At 42.1% G+C, this 20,453-nt stretch overlaps 1 protein-coding gene and 1 pseudogene across 1 annotated transcript in view; one reads left to right on the top strand and one right to left on the bottom strand.

Moving 5' to 3' along the window:
- The window catches only part of LOC143162005 (glypican-5-like), a 402,288-nt gene that overhangs the window by 59,673 nt on the left and 322,162 nt on the right, over nucleotides 1–20,453 (bottom strand). The gene's annotated exons all lie outside the window — the stretch shown is intronic.
- Nucleotides 2,149–2,620, top strand: LOC143161604 (dnaJ homolog subfamily C member 15 pseudogene; annotated as a pseudogene).

Below are 20,453 nucleotides of genomic sequence, written 5' to 3'. Positions count from 1 at the left end.
CCAGCTCACACCACATACCTCCTGCTGACTGTTCCCCCACTAGCCCTTCCTTCCATGCTGCTGCCCCCAGGACAGCCAACGAAGGGGGCAGCAGCAGTACTTAGGTCCACAAGCTGGAAGAACACTGGGTGGCAACAGGATTTGCAGGGCAGGGGAGCACAGCAGGGGTGGTGGAGGGGGTGCTGCAGGGTGGGGGGTGTTCATGTGTCACCCACCAAAGAGACCTGAAAGTGGGCATCAGAGCCTTTGCAGGAAGAGGTTATGCTACAATGCTGCGTTACACAGACACAATATCGATTCTAAAGAGCAGGTGAAATGCACTTTGGATAAATCAAATAGTTCCAAGTTCATCTTCCCATGCATCCAGTCATTTATGTGAAACAATTTAAAGGCATTTCACATAGCTTGTCCTTACTAAGAGCCCCTTCTGCCAGGCAGATATTTCCCTTCCCCCAATCTTGCTTACATTCTTATAATATTACCACCATCAAAAGTAATTTAATTTCAATTTCATGGCTTGATTGGGCTGAATGTAATGGAACCAGATGCTGTGAATGAATGAAAGTTCCTTCTGTGAACACCCATCATATTTTTGAGCTAAGTGGGCCATGTTCAGCTGCATGCAGGTACTTCATATGCTTTCAGAGCGTTTATCTGTCTGTACCAGGTATGAAGCCAATCCAATGAGCCGAAACTAAAGTAAAAGCCTTAAACTGGCCTTTGTTGTTCCATAAAGAAAATACTATAAAGCTTTAATTGCTAGTTAATCAACATTCTCCAAAATAAATGAATCATACTATTTTTCTTGGTGCTTACGTGGTTTAAAATAGCGAGAAAATTATATGCTCATTTTCACCCTAGGGTTTTCAGTTGTGGACGATTTCAAAGACGAAACAATTTAACCAGAACATTTTATTTCAGTATAACCACAAGGCCACTGCTGAATATGGCTGCGTAAAAACTACAGCATTTGAGAGTGCTAGTGGCTGGTACACTGAGAGTTTCCTTCAGAAACACGATTTTGCTGAATTCCTCCTTTATGCTGCCTATACAGTGGTATGACAGGGTTGCACAGTGCCAGTGAGAGAAGCCAGCCTGGATGGGCAATATTTCAGAGACTATTGGGAGCAACGCCTGAAGTTATTTGAGGGGGTTTCAAGTAGCATTTTTCTAACTTCTTTTAGAATCATAGAATCATCAAGGTTGGAAAAGACCTCCAAGATCATTGAGTCCAACCATCAACCCAACACCACCATGCCCACTAAACCATGTCCCTAAGCGCCACATCTACACGTCTTTTAAATACTTCCAGGGATGGGGACTCAACCACTTCCCTGGGCAGCCTGTTCCAATGTTTAACCACTCTTTCAGTAAAGGTATTTTTCCTCACGTCCAATCTAAACCTCCCCCTGGTTTTAGTGGCCCTCCAGATGTTAGCTGGCCAGCAACAGAGTTCAAGGGACTTGGTGCAAAAAGATATTCATAGGATTCACTTTCAGCTAACTTCAACAGCAATAAAACATGGAATTCTGCAAATGAATGAAACATAATGGAACAAGACCACTGCATTATAGAGGTATTTAGTATACACTTCCAAAATTAATCAATAAACAGGAGTATTAATTTTAGAATGTATGAATTTTTAAAGTCTAAGGTAGTGAGGTTCCAGTCTATTGGAGGCAGATCTTACCCAAACTTCAGAATTGTTTTGGTGGAAAAAAATTAGTCTCCTTGGATCTGTAAGTGGTAGCCTCAGCATGAACAGGAGTGAGGTGTCAGAGGGCCATCATCTCTGTATGGAGCCCTTCCTTTACTAATGACTACTACAGGATTATTCATCAATATCACATGGCAAACCTGAATGCCTATAAAGTATCTTAATGTGTACTAAAAAGCTCTACTGAAGTCTGCTAGCCTTATTACAGTCCCTCTGCCTTCTGGGTATGCACTTTACTTGTTCTGTAGGGTAGGAAAAGCTTTCTGCTCTGTGCACAGCATCTAGCATGTTGGGTCAAGGTAATGGAAACTCTTAGACTCTGCTAAGAGGTCTCCAGGCTTATGCCCTTTGTATAGTTGGGGTACTAGGTCTTTCCAAGTGGCAGTCCTTCCAAGTGGTTTGTCCCTCCGGATGACCTGTAGCGCTTTCCCCTCCCCCCCTCCATCATGGAAGGAGCTGCAGGCTCCTCCGAGGGCCTGCGCTATGCCGAGTACGCCAGGGTCCCTATGAGCACCAGCAAGGGCAAAGCCAAGCTGGACCGAGGGCTGGCCATAAACTATGACAGCAGCTGGACTTGGTCTTGCAACTGTTGCATTTGCAGGTCGTTATGCTTTCCACCTTTGGAAACCATTGGAGCAAGCAATTACAGTGACAGCAAAGAGGATTTCAACTTCTAGTCTTTCATTGTACTATAAAGGAGGATTTGAACAGAAAATGAGTAGGTGAGAAGCTAGTCTTATTTTATGTGTAAGTCCATCTGCTGGCAAGGCCAAAGTCAGAACAGCCCATAGAAGAATCATGATTTTGAATCATCCTGATAAAGGTCGATCACCTTACTTAGCAACAAAAATAAATGAAGCAAAAGACTTGTTGGAATCCACTGCCAAAAACTGAAATCTGAAGCCTTGGGTCGTAAGAGATTCAGCAGATCATTCAGCTTTCCTATCTACTTGCTCTGCACAGTTTCTTAATACTGCATTGATTGTTCCTATTTATTGTCATAATTAAAAGTTTAAGATTATTTAAAAGCAAACTGAAATCTTTTACAGTTATGTGAAGTTATGTAGTTATGCTCCTGTGAGGAGCAGGGAGTTGAACTCAATGATACTTATGGGTCCCTTCCAACTCGAGATATTCTATGATTCCAGTTAAGTTTTGTAGATTGAGAACTGGTTTAGGAATAACTACCCAAATTTAGGAGTAGTTTCATGGAGACGTGGGTGATAGTTGAATCTTGACATGTGGAACCATTGGATGCGCAGTAGTGTTATTAACAGCAGCTCTAAAACATAGTTTAAAGCAGAAATTGGTATGGGCATCTAAGTGCTTTTTTCACTGTTGATCCTATCTTCACCCAGTGAACACACAGGACTGAGTGTCACCCCAAGAAAGCTCCTTTTCCCAAGGGCCTCCATTTTCTCAGGTTTGCCACACGCGCAGCTGAAGCATTTCACTGTTCACAGACACACAAGTGAGAATTTCAGGTATTTGACAGATGTGTGCCAATCACTGCACATACGCTGATACTCCCTTTGCTGGTGCACTCCATAACTGATACTCCGCAACACAAGGCACAGCAGCGCCAGTGGGGCAGAGGCCCTTTTTACACTGATCCATTGCATGGACATTGCATTCATAAACACAGAGGGACTGAACACCAGTAAATACTATAAATGAAATCACCATGAAAAAATACAATGTGATTTTAATTCAAATAACACTTATTTTGACTGGGGGGGAGGTGTTCCAGCTTCTGATGTAAAGTTTGAAATTTAGAGAGCTGCCAACATTAAGACATCTGCTTTTACTTTCCACAATGACACATTTACTTACAATACCAGCTAATTTTTTATATATTTTTTAAAAAAAAATCTTTCTGAGGTTAAGTTCCTTATTTTGAATAGCATGCAAAATTGTGTTTAAAAAAATTCTTTAAATGGCTAACAGACAATTTTCCCCTAAATAGTTTTTTGGTAGATGGCTCATTATAGAAAATCAATTATGTTGTTTCTCATTAAACAGTCCAACAGTATCATGAATGTTAAACATAATGAATTTCACATTGTAAGACAATTTCCATACTTCAAATCATGAGGTTAGTGACATTATTAGCCTTTTCCCTAGCTAAAGCTCTTTTATGATTTCTGATTTGCTCTTCCTCCTAGGAGGATATAATTTATAAGGGCAACCTACTCTAAGCTGGGCTACTTCTTGAATTCTTGCTGATAGGAAGCAATCTTATCTACTAAAATAACAAAATAAAATAAAACTACTTAAGTATTTTTAGAATATGGATGAATTTTCCTGTTGCAAATAGATGAATTTAATACTACTGGAGTATGCACAAATTTGACTTAATAAATACACCAGGCAAAGAGAGGAAACTAAACTGCTTCTTGTGCAAAGGAACTGACATTCATGGTTCTCGTACAGTTGGGCACATAAACCTTTAGCAAGGAATTAAAATTATAAATAGAATGCTCTCAACACTGAACACAGGCTTTCTCTCTTCCCCAAGCACATCACCATAAACAGTAAATGTATAAATAACCTTCATGTTGTGCATTAATGGATTTCACTGTTTTCAACATGTAGAAATCCTTGACGATGGTGATGTTGCTTGCAGCTCAAAAGAAACTCCATGCACAGCCCTGTCTGTGATCCAAACGTACTACCACTCTGATAGTCTGACTACAGCAGAAGTTGCTTGGTGGTGTTAAAGGCAGGCTGCCCTATACAAGCAAGAAAAGGTTCTCATGTGAAGCCACACAACTAGTGCCATTTATGTTTTCTAAAACAAACAACTCTTATAAAACAAAGTTATTTTACTCCATATGGAAAGCATTACATGGTCCATGAACGATCCATAATGCAGTTTCTAGAGTGTATCATCTCTGAGCATGCAGAACCAGCGAACACATGTAACCATTTGTGAGAATGCTCCAAATCCTGGAAACGGCTTCTCACAGTACCAAATCCTTCACTTCCCAGCACAGGCTAATAACCAGGGGAGCTGAAGAATCCCACTCCAGAAAACGCACAAATCACGGACACATCAACAGAATTAGAATTTGTACTACAAATATCACTGTGCAGGACTAGCACGTCTGGATTTTGCTAAAGGGTTTGCAGTGTCCATCCTGCACCTGGGAGAGGAGCTGAGTGCCAGTTTGTCAGTGTTGGAGCATTTTTTACTGCTACCTAAGGGCAGTTCCTACAAGGAGAAGGATTTGGGTGAAATTTGAGCAAATAATACCTAATCTTCCTTGTGGTTAAAACTCTTGTGAAATGAAACTATTGAATTAAAATCAGCCAACTTGGGACTAGGACTTGCAGTGAGTTCTGCACAGACAGATCCCATCATGGGCTCCACAACAGGTCTCTGCAGTTGCAGTTCAGAAAGCATCCTATTGCCCTTTGCAGAAACTTATTTGACTGCAGGAAAGGAAGTGGTAAGAGTGGCTGCTTTAGCTGACAGTGACTTAATACGAGCACTGAACTCATCACAAACATTTTTTTTTTTTTCCCCTCTCCTTTTTCCTTCCTTAGGTGTTTTTCAGCTTTTTCAGCTGTGGATGAGTTAGAGGTGGTGGAAGTATGAAAACATGCTTTAGGCTGAGAACATAGTGTCTGTGGCTTGCAAAAGCACAAAGGCATAAACCTAAACCTTTCCATTAATAAGTGAATGAAAGGAATGTCTTTGTACATTATATCCTTGTAATAGCTTTTGTGATTGTATTTTTATAGCACCGTGGATTGTCTCTCAATCTCTGTTCTCTATTGAACTTTCAAAACACTTTGCAAAGATGAACAGGCATTTTCTAAGGTATTCCTGACTGTAAATATATTACTACAGAACACAAAATTAACTAAAATTTCAAGTAAGCCCTAGGTAAAGAAAGAAAATCAGCTTTTACACTTCACCCAGAACAGAAAACAAAGTCTGCTGTTCTGAAGTCACAGTCAGCCTACATTACCTACACTAGAGAACAGTGATGCTTCACTTCCCAGGTTACACCCTGCTTCCCCAGGGTGTTACAACCACACACGAGTTGCCGCTTGCACAGACTGAAATTCTGGGACTAGAACACAAGCGAAGCCTATAGCTAACCCAGGTGCCTAACGCAGGTACAGGGCTCTGCTGCATCACTCGGATCTCAGCAAAAGTGTCCTTCTGTCTGCCTGTTTCCTTAGGTCTACTCTCAGAATCGCAATAAAACTTTCACACACACAACAAAAATAAAGCAATGTTTTATCAGAATAAAGATTTGAAACTGCACGTTTTCCCATCCACGTAATGTGAGAAAAAGTTTATAAAAAGGCAACGAACAAGCCCCATGTGATACAAAAAGAAGTGTTTTCTTAGGCAGTTTGTATCACCTGTAAGTCCCGAGGCAAGAACCTGGCGCACAAGTCAATCATGGCAATGGAGCCATGATCTTTGCTAGGTAGAGAAAGGTTTCAGAGACAGCTGAGTGGGAGCCTGAGGCAGTGACAGCCCCGCTAGGTGTGGGGACAAGGAGCAGCATTCTGAATCCCAGGCAGAGGGATCTGCAGGCATTCTCCTCTGTCAAGAGCTGGGACAGGGAATGCTACTGGGACCTCTGATGTCTGGCTGTTTATGGCAAAGCTGAGAAGAATAAATCCTGAAGCCCCCGTCAGCACTATGAAAAAACTGAAGTTTACATTTGTGGTCAAATTCAACTGTGGCTCAGCCATCGTATAACTTACTCTGCACAGTCCACACATGACAGACTGAGCTAACTGTGAGGCAGCTTGGCTTTGAGGAGGGCCTCACTGTATAGACCAAGTCCTGAAGAGGGAGGGAGGGAGGGAGGGAGGGAGGGAGGGAGGGAGGGAGGGAGGGAGGGAGGGAGGGAGGGAGGGAGGGAGGGAGGGAGGGAGGGAGGGAGGGAGGGAGGGAGGGAGGGAGGGAGGGAGGGAAGGAGGGAAGGAGGGAAGGAGGGAAGGAGGGAAGGAGGGAAGGAGGGAAGGAGGGAAGGAGGGAAGGAGGGAAGGAGGGAAGGAGGGAAGGAGGGAAGGAGGGAAGGAGGGAAGGAGGGAAGGAGGGAAGGAGGGAAGGAGGGAAGGAGGGAAGGAGGGAAGGAGGGAAGGAGGGAAGGAGGGAAGGAGGGAAGGAGGGAAGGAGGGAAGGAGGGAAGGAGGGAAGGAGGGAAGGAGGGAAGGAGGGAAGGAGGAAGGAAGGAAGGAAGGAAGGAAGGAAGGAAGGAAGGAAGGAAGGAAGGAAGGAAGGAAGGAAGGAAGGAAGGAAGGAAGGAAGGAAGGAAGGAAGGAAGGAAGGAAGGAAGGAAGGAAGGAAGGAAGGAAGGGTTTTTAAAATATGGGTTAGTGCATGGGAGGAAGAGGCAGTGAAAATAAAAGTAACGGGTCTGGGGAAGGATCCTGAGCAATGTTGTTTCAGCAAGCAGTGAAAATTACTGAAGAAAAATGAACTTCACAGTTAGCACAAGCTGGTGCAACTCGACTGTAATCAGCAGAGGCAGTACCACTTACACCAGACATGAATTTGGCCCAGCTCACTATCTCTGTGCTGCCTCATTGCTCAGGAACAGCCACAGTAAGATTTTGAAGTGTTAAGGCAGAAAAGAGAATCCCAATCTGTTCTGCTCAGCTAAAGCACAGGTAGCATATAAATAAAATATTCACTGTGTGGGCTCTGCCCCTTGTGAATTGTTTTATCTTTCTTCACTTACAGCATGAATCTGATGTCTTAATTCAGCCCATTACCTATAGCCTGCACAGGACTGGAAGATGCAAGCAGGTATTACTGCGCTGTGGTTCACCTGCCTGAGAAACTTTACACTGATCCTTATCACCCTTTTGTTTCAAAACAATAGATTTGCACATAAAACCTCACTTCCCCCACTGAAATTGCCTAAATATTGGGGATGAGCCACAGGGAGAATGAATGTATGAACAAAGCCTAATGGTGGGAAGGTGATAGGGGATGCTTTAATGACAGGACCACTTTCTGAAATGCTCATCTGCTATGGCAGTGACTAAATGCAAACAAAGACGAAGCGATGCCTCAGCCAAAAATTGAGGAGTGTTGGTAGAAGTCTAACTGGCAAGGGGACTACACTAAATCCATCGAAGGTTTTTCAGTGCAGAGAACCCCGACTTCTTTATGAGGAATACTATATGCATTCATGATCAAAGGCTCTCTCCATAACAAGCAGCAAAAGATCACGGAAAACAGTGGCAAACAGGATATGCCCTGAGGCTCAATAAACTTGAAAAATTCTGTTTACTGGTTGTGTGAACTGTCCAGGATACTGTTTCTCAACTGGTGGGTCAGGAATATTAGGCAAGAGAGCAGACAAGGCACAAAAAACATCACAATATGGTGAAAATTGCATTGCAATCTCCGAAGAGCTTGTTCCTTGCGTACTCAAACACCTGCCTAGCAGAGCATCCTCTGTAAGCTATGCAGTGTGCACAAGAAAGTAAATTCTATGGGTTTAACTGTGCAATCATTAAGAATTTATGACTTCAAGAGTGAGAATAAAAAAATTGAAGGGGAGTCATTAAAAAATATTGAGTTTGAATAAATGACTAGTAATCTGAAAAAGCTGCAACATACTTGTCTGGAAGAAACTGCATGTGCCTTACTTTAGGGCTGCAGAAAGATGGGACGCTTGGTTGACACTGTTCATGGTAGGTAATATGCAAGATGATCCAGACAATCTGCTGAAGCGGGTAATCAGCTGGATAATTTAATTTGATTTAAGGAAGAACAATTATGCATCTAATGGCTAACAGAAAAGCAAAATACATCATGATTAAGGTTTTGCTGGAGGAAATGGGAAAGGCTAGAATACTTTGGGAATTACACTACAGAGAAGAAAGATTAGCACATCAGCTCAGTACAGATGACTTTTTGCAATGGAAGATACAAAAAAAAGCTTGCTTCTGAGATAAGCCCCCTTTCTCACATAGAATAGCATAGTGCTAGGCTCGGTTTTGGTCAGTATGTGTGCAGTGCTAATTTCACAGTTTAAGACACTTTTTCATATTAAGAAAGGTGCAAAAAACCCCAAGTCACAATACTGATTCAGGGACCTATTAAAATATTTTCAGGAATTAAACATAGCAAACTCAGATGAACAGGCAATTAGACAAGATCTCTTGAAAGCCCAACACTATAGATTCAGGATGATATGTCTTTTCTATAAAAAGTGTTTTCTAAAAAACCAAAGAACAGGCTTTGACCAAATTCACCATTTTATGCAAAATGATTATTTTTGGTGGAAGACATGGACTTTTTTTTTTTTTTTTTTTTTAAAAAAGAACTACTACAGCCACTGTCTACTCCAAAGCACAGGTCATTTAGCAAGAGGAGAGAGTTTGGTGCATCACAGGAGGGAGAATCTGGACCAGGTGCCACTTGACAGAAGGTAAGTACACCAGACACATTTGATATAGAAAGTTTTTGATTTCGACTTCCAGGGTTTTGATTATTCACTAACTTAATGGGGGACAGTTAAAGCCTAAAAGCAATGCATCCTCCAACCAGCCAGAAGTATGAAACAAGCTCTGTATCTGAAAAGAGGAATATGAAGTTTAAAGGAGGTACATGTAGGAAAGACCAGTGACTCTCTTTAAATATACTAAGAAATAGCTAGCACTTGCTTAAGTTCAGGCTATATGTTTTCTGAGTATAAATAATACTCATAAATGAGTATAAATAATACTCATAAAATACACTGTGTGCTGGAGTCAGAAAGGCAAAAACTTCTCTGCAGCCTCTAGGCTGTCAGAGGGCAACCACAAGCCTACAAGAAAGGCAGGATGAAGCCCAGTAACGAAGGATGTAGATGGAGAGGTCTGGGATCTCTCCCGCCTGTACAATTAAGTTTGTGCAAACTGAAACAAGCCACTTTGCCTCTGTGCCTCACTCTCCTTATCTATAGAAGCGAGAGTATCACCCTTATCTCCACTGAATTCCTCTGGCATTTATGAATATAAAGAAAGTTAAGTAGTCTGAATTCCAGTCTTTCCTTTTTTTGAATAATTAAAAAAATTCATATGTTGGTACTTTTAGCACCTCTTCTGTTTTCCCACATGCAGAACATCCTGGAACTTTCTGCTCCTCCAGCACACTATTTCCCTGGCTTTAGTTTCTTAAATACATAAAAAAAACCGGGCAGGAGGGGAAAGAAAAGCAAGAATAATGTTCTTATCACAAAAAGTGTAAAACTAATTCTGGATGTTAAAATAGACCACAAAATTGGTATACTTATAATTGCAGTAGATAGTTATACATGAGTAGTTTAATTTTCTTAATCATAAGATTTATATAACAGCATTTTTACACTTTCAAAGCCTCTCAATGTTTACTAGTCCACTGGAAGTTATTTAAAACAAACCAGGGCCTGCAAAGGAAAATATTCTGTAGAAAACAGAACAGGGCTTTTAGTGCTCTACTTGTATCCAAATAACAGAACATATATCATTTTCTAACACTGTACTACATATACTCCTTCTCCTATTATTTAAACGCATTTAGGGCTGTAAACCTGTAAATGGCAGCTCCAGAGCCAGGCAATAAAAATGCACTTAGAGCTATTTTAGCTCCACATGTAAGTAATTCAAGCTTTTAAATTATTAGAAAAGGCACCGATTGTGACAAAACTGAGAGGTTTTTTTTCACCATTCATATAACATACTGCAAAAAAGAGATGCTGTTTCTCAAGTCTGCTCTATACCCACCTTTGTGCTGATAAAACTCTTCTGGTTAGGGGTGTCAATTCATATTAAAACAGACAGACTGGACAGAGGCCCTCACATGATCACAGTGATATCAAAGGGTTATACCAGCACAGCTTACTCCCCTTTCTTTACACACAGACATTATAACGTACAAACTCCTTAGCAATGATATAACTGTTTCTGTAAGAGGGAAGGGGAATCATCTTCAGGTGTTTGCACTTCTGTACAACAGGCACCCCCCAAGACAAATGGAAGGGCTCACGCTGCTGTTATTGCTCCTGTGTGCCCGCAGGCTCAGGCAGACATCACTGCATCATTCTGTACTTGTTGCCTATTTTCAAGGTCATATTCTCAAACATGAGACCTAGAAACAGCCCTGCGGCTGAGGTGCTTACTCCAGCACTTCACACTGGGAACTGAGGTCGCAGTCACACATTTGGTTCTCCCTGACATGGTTTGCAGACTAAAAACCCACCATGAAGAAAACCTGACTCAATATGGAACATCACAGCAATTGTTCTTTTCTACTAGTTTAAAATTCGTATCTGTCATGGTTTAACCTCAGCCAGCAACTGAGCACCACACAGCCGCTCGCTCACTCTCCCCTGCCTCAGTAGGATGGGGGAGGGAATCGGAAGAGTAAAAGTAAGAAAACTCATGGGTTGAGATAAAAACAGTTTAATAATTGAAATAAAATAGTAATAATAATAATACCAATAGTAATAAGAAGAATATACAAAGCAAGTGATGCACAATGCAATTGCTCACCACCCGCCGACCAATGCCCAGCCAGTCCCCGAGCAGCGGCCCCCCCGGCCAGCTTTCCCCCAGTTTATGTACTGAGCATGACGTCACATGGTATGGAATATCCCTTTGGCCAGTTTGGGTCAGCTGTCCTGGCTGTGCCCCCTCCCAGCTTCTTGTGCACCTCCAGCCTTCCCAGTCGGTAGAGCATGGGAAGCTGAAAAGTCCTTGACTAGTGTAAGCACTGCTTAGCAACAACTAAAACATCGGTGTGTTTTCAACATTGTTCTCATCCTAAATCCAAAACACAGCACTGTACCAGCTACTAGGAAGGAAATTAACCCTATCCCAGCCGAAACCAGGGCAAATTCATATCAAGCATCCTTGTCATAACGGCCCTGATTTTGAGTCCCTTTTGACTGATAACATCTGCTGGATATTTGACAGTATTTAAAGAGTTAAATTATAGGAAGCAACTTAATGCCTTAGAAACAGGACTCGGACAAAGATGCATCATAATATATCATTTCATCTAATAGAACTAAGCTAATAAGACCAAATGCTTTCTTAGGTGATAATTGAATTTCTTTGGTACAAAGAGCTAAACAGGGAAAATCATCATGGTGACCATGGAGGTATAACCCGTTTCTGTCAAACCTCTTTCCAGCACTCAGAATTTAAGCACTGGTAGAACGAGACATGGTTTTGCCTCTGGTCAATGCACTAGAATAATCACCTTCCAATAGTAATATGTGTTGGCCTCAAAATAATTCCTATACAGCAGAGCTTTTCCTCTCTCCTTTGGGCACGTCTTCTAAAAATAATAGTATTATTTATCTGGTTTTGTTAGGAACATAGCCAAGTTACCCTGCAGGATGAATTTCACTCCTCTCCTGGCAATCAGCAAATAAAGTCAACAGAATCTCTGTTTCTCAGCTGGAAGGTGGCATTCCTCTCACCTACCATCAGCTATCAAAGGAGCAGACAGCAGTGTAAGCCCTGCTCTGCATCACTCCGTAGCCAAGGGCAGGAGACACCTTGTGGGGTAATTTCTTCCACAAAGTGAGGAGTAAATTGCCCCTGCAGATATCCCCTCCTTGAGGGGAGCACAGGTGTCTACCTCCAAGTAGAAGCCCAATGTTCTGGCAGCTCATGTTTGCTGAAATGAAAAAATACCTCCTGCTCTCCTTCCCATCTAAACCCAAGGAACAGCCTCAGTTACTGACACCACAGCCACACCGCTGCTGGGGCTTCCACACTGTTTCTTCCAGCACTACATACAAGGATTTCCAAGCCAACTGAAAGTGTCTTTGGTTTGCTGGTAGTTTAATTTCAATTGGCACAAGAATGCGATCAGAAACATTCCCTGTCCCTAATTAATAGAAGATGCATCTTAAAAACAACGAAAGAGCAAGTCTTTAAATAATTCTTTATTGATAGGACTGAAACTGATTCTGGCACTGAAAGGACAGCCCAGCTGGCTACTCAGCAGCTTGCTCTGAGCCCCACTGCTAAGAAGTTTCTTGACCATTACAAAGTTTTTTTTGTTTTGGGATTTGCTTTTTTTAATGTACTGGAATAGTTTATTCCAAAAGGGTAGCACCGATTTAACAGAGAAACTGGCTAGAGATCCAGCATCCTTCTCATTCACAGGTTCCTACACCTCCTGCTCCACAGCGGAAACCACAAGCCTCCTGGCAACTGCAGGGTATCAGACATCAGAGATGTTACTTGTTTCACTCGCACTTCTGAGAGGGCAAATCCAGCACCCAAGCTGCAGCCAGCTCTCCCTGGCCTGTTGGTAAGGCGTCTGAGGGCCAGGCACCACAGTTCGGACACTCTAGCTTAGAGTATACAGGCATCTCACTGTAGCGTTTCATTTATGCTGTTATTTGTGATATCATTACATCCTAATGCTAATGAGGAATACCACAACTTTAACAAGGCTGGTACTAACCATCCCATCCTAAAGGGGCACCCTGAAGGTTCTGCATTTAGGAATTCAAAAGAGCAAGACCAACAGTGTTGGCTACTATTCTTTTATTTGTGCTTCAAGTTCAGTCTTTTTCCCTTCAGGCTTTCTGATGTTAAATGTGTTTCTTCTGAATCAGCAGAGTTGCCTTCTACTCTCTGGCTAGAGATGTAGGCTGCAGACTGAGCCTGGAACACATCAGCAATCTCTACTTGCTCTCAGCAACTGTGACTGCCAATGAGAGCTTGCAAAGGCAAGGAAAAAGCAGCCTCATTTGCTGCCAGAATCAGTGATAAGGAAATAGGTCCTGATTAGTTGCATGTTCACGTGGCCACAGCATCCATCGCAGAGTCACTTACATTCCTGAGTTGACACAATCCCCAGAAAAAAACCTGCACCATAAACCAAACAAGAGGGCAAATGTACTTTAGAAGGAGGCAAAAGAACTCATAACATATCCACATATGCTTGAAATAAACTGATGAAGTCTCAAAATAGTAACAAGTACAAGTAGCTTCAAAAGACTTGAAAACAGGAATTAAAACCTCTTCCCAAATGCTAACTAGTACCTCTGTTGTTACAAGACCTTCTGTACAATACTAGCCTTAAGAGAAAAGTCTAGCTTTGTTGATACAGTATCTTCCCAAAACAGTAATGTTTATTCATATCTGATAAAATCATTACTTCTTAAACTGAGTCTCTAGAGTGAGCTTTTACTGACTGTTAAAATGAGTGTATCTTTTGGAACTAGCTTCATAGGGTTGGTTTGAGTGAAAAAAGAACACCACCACCACAAAAAGACAGGCATATACAACGCTTGCATTACCTCCATATCTCTCTGATGTCAACTAATTATAATAATAAAAAAATAAGAACCTCCCTTCAGCTGCCAGAAGTTATCCATTATCTGGAAAAAAAATACATATTACAGTTTTAGCCCTGTTACTTTAGAGAAGCTGAGTCCTAAAAGAAATGCCATGAACCAGCCTCCATGCTTAAAGATATATTGCACAGGCTGTTTTCATAAACTATCCTCAAAACCAAAGAACACATTCCTTCACATTAGCAATCGGTAAACCTAATTAAGGAACAGAAATACTACAAATGAATGCACTTAATTTTGAAGAAAATGTGCAGCATATGCAAACTAGCAGCACACTGAAAAAATGGCTGGGCATCCTTTTTCTCTATTCAGATCTCATGAGCTATGTGAGAAAAACAGCTAGCAAGTCAAAGAAGGGGAAACACACAAATCCTTGCCATCCAGGTGTCACAAATCACCACAGCTTCCTCTCCCCACCCTCTTCCAAAGTCATTACTTTACAGAGGCCTGTACACAAATGATCCTGCTCTGGAAGAAATACCTTCAACAAGTAAGACCCCATGCCATGGGCTAATTTAGTGTGGCCAGAGAGGATGGGAAGAAGGCATAGGGCATCCCATTCACTGACAGACTCAGTTATCATGAATTATCTGAAGATAATTCCACTAGTATTTTGGGACATCCACTTTCCTCCCAACAAATGCAGGTGAAGAGTTTTTCCCCTTGCAGCCCGAGGGAAGGCATTGCCTTGGGTTTCTGACCAGGGCAGAGCTCAGCCCCTGGCACAGCTCCAAAAGCTGTAGAAGTACATGCAACGCCATATGTGGGGTTCATGTCAATGGCAAAACTTAGGCCACAACCTGTTTAAATATGTTTAAGAGGAAATCTTTAAAAAAAACCTCAACAACAACAGTGACTGATAGAAAAAAGATGGGCTATGTGTAATGTAATTGAAGGGTGTATATAAAGGAAATGGTGATGTGTTTAGTCTGTTCTTTAAAGGACCCTTAAATAATGTAACATTGCTTACAGCACACCAAGCCAAAGATAAGATTATTTTAGGTTGATTTTGTGCTGTGGTTTTTGTTTTTTTCAACCACTGCAGGAAAGGAACAAATTGGTGTTTATTAATGTTAGCTTGACTGAGACAAAAACCAGAATAAGTTAGCAATATAAAACTCAAAGAGGACAGGGACAGGCCTAAAGGAAAGAGCACCTGGAGGGACAGAGCTTCAGGAATTTCATGTGCCAGAAGCCTCACTTCACCAAGGATAGGATAAAATCTGATTGCAGTGATTCCTAGTGAACCACACAGCTCCCTGGCTCTGCCTCCCACCCTCACTTCCACACACAGTTAAATGGTTGGGGCTGGGCCTTCATGCAGACAATCCGGTGAGCAGGGCTTACGCATAGGTGAAGTGAAAGACTGAAAAGAGAAGATAAAAAGCACATATTTAAACCACTCTGCTTTTGGGAACGGGAAAGGGAAGAGATCTGCCTTTACACAGCCCTCTGGACTTCCAAGCATGGGGCATCATGGTGGATTTCAGCATTTGCAATCACCTACAGGGGCCACATCCTTAACCTTGAGCTACTGTGGTCTACACATTTGGCTGTGAAATCTAAATTTGCTGTTAAGATGGTTTCCAGTCCCTTTGGGCATGTTGCAGAATGTCTGTTAATCAGTTTCTTGCTCTAATAAAATGACGCTTATGGTATTCACTCACTGAATTATGGCCTGCAAAACCTTAGATGATTTATTTTATATACCTGTTTTCAACAGCACATTGATCTCTTAACTTGAAAGTGCTTCGCAGCACACAAATGGGCTATCTGGTCCTTTATGTTGCAGCCTGTCAGCAATATAAAGATCTCAAATGAGGCAGGATAAAGATTGCTAATCCCTGTAACTACCAGAGGCATGGCTAGTCTGTTAATTGGCAACAATCAAATTATATTTTCTAATGTTACATTCAGTGAAAAAGCCTATCCCAAATGAACACACTGCAGCAGATGACTTCTTCATTTACTCTAAGTTCTGACAGTTACCAGAAGCAGTAGGAAGGGAGAAACACTGCAAAGAATGAAGTGCTTGAGGTAGTGTCAGAGAGCCATGGGATGGGTGGTACATGCTAACAGTTCTTCATGGCTAGTTTATGCCTTGAAACCCAAAGACTGATAGCCACTCCATGGAAGTGCAGATGCCTGGAAGGGACACTGGCTGTTTTTGTTCCATTTGTTTTGCCTGGCAGCCTCAAATTTCCCATCTGCTCTAGACAGGTCATTTAAAAGGTGTCAAGAGTCTGTGAAGGGCGTCAATACTACTGGCAGGCCAGTAGCCCCATATTTCAGACTTTCCAGGCAGTTTTCCTATCCGCCTTGTCCAGATCTGAACAAAAAGCAGTTATGATAGATTCTCTGTCTTGAAGCTCAGAGCAAAAGGTCTACAGAAAAAGAAAAAAAATATCTATAGAAGTTAAGTCACTGCTTGTTTGTTTTTCCCTTCCCTTTTCCAGAGGGAAACTATCCTTCACACGGTACAAACAAGGCTCAAACTCCTGACATGAAGCTGACACACAGAGCACCAAACAAGATCATGTAAGCCACAGAATGCAACACAAACCAGTTGTTTCCCCCAAAAGCTTCAGAAGCATGTAGTCATACATCTAATATATACCTTAAACTACAAGGTCTGGACCAGATTTGTATCTGGTTGTGCGAGCCCTGCCAATATACATCACTCAAAAACTTGGCCTAAACCACGTATTTCCATGGAAGATTATTTTGTGGAATTCAAACTAATGCATATGTATTCACACAACACTGAAAACAATATGCTGTCCTGCTGCTCCTTTGGATTTCTAAAGCATTTAATTCTGTGAATGCTGTGCAAAGGTGGGCATGGCAGGCTAGGTCACACCCCATGCTGATTTCCACAAAGACTCATCTCCACCTGGAGCTCCACAGGACTGAGACACATGCTTAAAATCCTGGTTCACCTTCCCAGGTCTGTTTCAGCCCTCATCACCTATCATACTCTGAACTGGGTATAGCTGGTCATTCTGCTCCCTTTATCACCCTTCCCTCCTGTGTTGCTCTCCCCTCAATAAGAAACCTCCAGTGATCAACAGAACAGTGAGGTGGCAGCCAACGATCTGGAGACCCTGGCTGCTTTGCCAATGCTGGTGCTGGGATATGGCAGGGCAAATCTAAACCCTGTGCTCTGACTCCTTTTCTGCTCCCCATCGCTTCAGCCTGGCATGCCTGGGGAGCAGGCCAGGTCTCCCAGGTGACGATGCAGTTCCTCACATCACGGGACCCTGGCATGGATGCATCTTCTAGGCAGAACAGCAATGCAGCTTTTAAAAAGCTGGAAAGAGTTCATATAGTCAACATCTGGCAACAGTTGCCAAAATAAACACAACATAGAAATATTTGTAAAATGGCTGAGGAACAATATGGATAATGCGGCATTATACTATAAACAGAGCAGCATATTAATCAAGCAACAATAAAGCTTTTAATTATATTTTAAAGAGTCTCACTTAAAACCAGTGCAAAACACAACTTGTACAGAATGGCTGGCCTATTTCCCATTGACTGTCTATTCCAGTATTCCGGCTGTAAAATTAAGAAAACAAGTCTTGGGGGCATAATGCGGAAAAACAGATAAAAGACTAAGGAGCTCCAATACAGCCATAATGGATACCATGCAAGTAGGTGGGCTAGAGAAGACTACCCAAGTAATACAAAATTGTGTTTGTTTGAAAGGAAATACCACAAATATCAGGAGAGGACTTTGAAAACTGGCCATCCAGCACACAAGTGCAGGTTTACTAGGGAAGTCAAGCACACTTCAGCTCGCTCTCACCTTTCAAACTCCCCAATAACGTCCTACCTTCTGTGATATACTTAGAGCTGCACAGTTCCAAGATTCCTGGCAAACCAAACCTTTTGTAGCACATCGATGCTGCCTACCCACAGCCACGAGGTCACGGTCACCCACTCACTAGATACTGTGAGAGCTGGGCTGCCAAAATGCTGCTTAAAGGAAAGGCTGTGACACACACCTAAGCTACACCAGGCCAGGTGTTTTACATTGAGTATCTGGAACATACATGAATCAAAGACTCCTTCAGATATAATGGAGCAAAGGTTGGTAATATTTGCTGTTTTGTGGTGCCAAGAAAAGAGACTGTCATTGTTTACTGTCAGCTACGCTGCATATATATGGCCCACTGCAATACTCAGCTCATCTTTAGCTTCTATCAGGAGAACTGTTAGATTGGTGGGAAGTCCTGCGTGATCGAGGTACATCTCCACTGAAATCCATTACAATGAAAGAATATGCCACAGGCATATAGCGCTCGCAAAGACTGAAAGCAGAATAGCTAGGGCTCAGTCAAAGCCAATTGAAAAGCAAAGTGAAACACAATTGATTAAATGGCAGTGCTGGTCATAGGCACTCTGGTAAGTTTTTTTACCTTAAAAAAAAAACCCAAACAACACTTTCTGTTCAAAATGACCTTTCATCTCAACACTCAGGATAACTATAGTTATAAAACATCAGCAGAGCCAAAGCTGTAACAGCACATTTAGAAGTTACCAAAATGAAGTTGTCTGTGTGAACAAAACAGACTTCTTCCCTGGGTTCCCCATTCCCTAGTGTTTTTGCCTATTTCTATTAAAGAGTCCTCAAGGTTCTCTCCTCTACAAAGCTCTAAATATTATGCTGTATTTCCTCATCATTGCATGCATCTGAGAAGCAGGATTGCTCTTTGGAGTAAGTGCAAATTTCTTAAGCTTCCTCCTACCCTTTGCAGTCAGGAGGGAGGGCAGCGAGCTCACTCCCATGGCATGGTCCCACAGCACTGGAGCAAGGCAAGCAGAGCAGGGTGGTAGCAGCAGCACATGCCGCTGATGAGCCAGCAATCATCAGGCAAAGTACAAGGTAACGAGGGCTCCAAGGTTAAACCAGAAAAGCCAAATCATTCAGCTACAGCCCCAGAAGCAGGCCTAGCTATAATACAGCTCAAACCACTACTAAAGGCCCAGGCTGGAGCTTAAATGGGGCTCCCGGGCCCACAGCTGGAAGGCATGTGAGTGGGGGTCCCAGGTGAGGCTGTTCAAGGCAATTAAGGGCTGCTGGTGCCACCTGGGCCTAAGAAGCTAAAAAAGCAAAAATCAGGTTCTGTGTTTTAAGCACCCAAAAGTGTAAAATGCGAGTACCTTGCAGAGCTGGTTTATCAGCACAGAATTCACAAGGTGATTGTAGCTCTGCACGGGCTCATAGATAGCCCAGGGTCACTCGGGAGCAACCTCTGGCAGCACCAAGGGATAAAGATCAGAAATAAGTGGAGTGTTTGCAAAGAATGGAGAAGGGGATGATTAAGTAGATTCTAGTGACCAAGGAGTATAAGGGTAGAGCATGAGATACCAAATGCCAACCTGAGACATGGCAAAAATGTTCTGCAGCTGTATATATAAAAAGAGAACAGTAAAGTAGAAGAGGAGCTGTTCAGTATACTGCTATGCAGTCCCTCAGCTTTGCAATTATGCCAGTGAATACATGTAACTGGAAACAGAGACTGAAGTGTCTTAGTAGGAAATACATACGGGAATGGCCCAATGTCAACGTTCTGCTTGTGAGAAGCATTAGAAGATAGTGATTCATCATAAATAGTAATCCATGGTAATGTCTCTGATGGAAAACCAAAACAGTACAAAACTTCAGGTCTAACTGCGATTATATCGAAGTCTATAGCAAACTCTGGCTGAGAGCAGAAAGTATCTGTAGTTGAAAAAGGGTAGAAAACTGTAAGACTGATTTGTTTAAAAAAGTTTTGAAGAAGGCCAGATTACTAGAGACAGACCATATTGCTAAATGCTTCCCTAGTACAAACCATGCCAGCAAAGGTCTAAAGATATTTTCTGCAAATAGAAAAAAGGTGAATCAAATTTCCAGCACTGGACAATGAGTTTTTCAGGTTGAATTAAGCAGCAGAGATTCTTCTCTTTTCATTCAGGCCATAACAGCAGTCATGAATCCCCCAAATAAAAGTTTAAATGGTAATCTATATTTAGAACGATACAGACAAAAAGAATTTATAGTCTCTTGAGTAATAGAGTATTTGAATTACAGGTCAACGACATTGTAAATAACCTCACTTATGTACAGAAGCTCTCATAAGGATGGGGGTCCTAGCTTCTGATCAGTGCTCCAAGATGTACCCTAACACAGGCAGTATAACCACCCTCACATCACACTATGTGCAGATTAGCTTGCTTCGGGGCATATTTATTTTTTCCCGTTCAACTTACCCTGGGAGCCGTATGTTGCAAAAATATACATGGAGTTATGGGCTGACTCTGGAATCAAAGTTGCTCTGTAAATTACCAATGCTGGACTTTAACACAATGAAGTAAGAAAATATTTGTTGCCCAGGTAAAATGCGGGAGAAGTA

Source organism: Aptenodytes patagonicus, chromosome 6 (assembly GCF_965638725.1).
Source record: "Aptenodytes patagonicus chromosome 6, bAptPat1.pri.cur, whole genome shotgun sequence".
NCBI classification, from domain to species: domain Eukaryota; kingdom Metazoa; phylum Chordata; class Aves; order Sphenisciformes; family Spheniscidae; genus Aptenodytes; species Aptenodytes patagonicus.
The sequence above is the reverse complement of the archived record's forward strand: the minus strand, read 5'-3'. Positions and strand labels throughout refer to the sequence as shown.